Raw genomic sequence first — 517 nt, 5'->3', positions numbered from 1 at the left:
GCGGGGGGGGCTCGTGGCTCCCCCCAGACACCCCAGTCCCCTCCCCAGTCCCTCCCAGTTTGCCCCCAGTCCCTCCCAGTTCTCCCAGTACTCACAGTCCATCCCAGTACTCCCAGTTTCCTTTCCCCCCCCCCATACTGGGACCAGTTTCCCCCTGTGGCTGGGAACTGGGGGGCTCATGGCTCCCCCTGGACCTCTGGGTCCCCTCCCCAGTCTCTCCCAGTCCCTCCCAGTACTCCCAATTCCCCTTCTCCCACCCCATACTGGGACCAGTTTCCCCCAGTGGCTGGGGACTGGGGGCTCATGGCTCCCCCCGGACACCTGGGACCCCTGGGGGGGATCAGGTGACCCTGCGGGATCACGTGACCTCTGGGGGTGTCACGTGACCCAGGCGGTGTCGGGGAAGTTCACGCCCATCACCCAATGGCTCTACTTCGACGCCCTGGAGTGTCTCCCCGAGGAGAACAAGGAGACCCTTCTCACCGAGGAGCAGTGTCGCCCGGTGAGCCCCCGGGGC

General features: G+C 66.7%; 1 protein-coding gene across 1 annotated transcript in view; it reads left to right on the top strand.

Annotated features, from left to right (window-relative positions):
• Positions 1 to 517, top strand: part of LOC106893941 (ubiquitin-like modifier-activating enzyme 1) — a 49,518-nt gene that overhangs the window by 28,831 nt on the left and 20,170 nt on the right. The window lies entirely within an intron of this gene.

The sequence above is a fragment of the Calidris pugnax genome, unplaced genomic scaffold (genome assembly GCF_001431845.1).
Source record: "Calidris pugnax isolate Ruff unplaced genomic scaffold, ASM143184v1 scaffold249, whole genome shotgun sequence".
Classification (NCBI taxonomy): domain Eukaryota; kingdom Metazoa; phylum Chordata; class Aves; order Charadriiformes; family Scolopacidae; genus Calidris; species Calidris pugnax.
The sequence above is the reverse complement of the archived record's forward strand: the minus strand, read 5'-3'. Positions and strand labels throughout refer to the sequence as shown.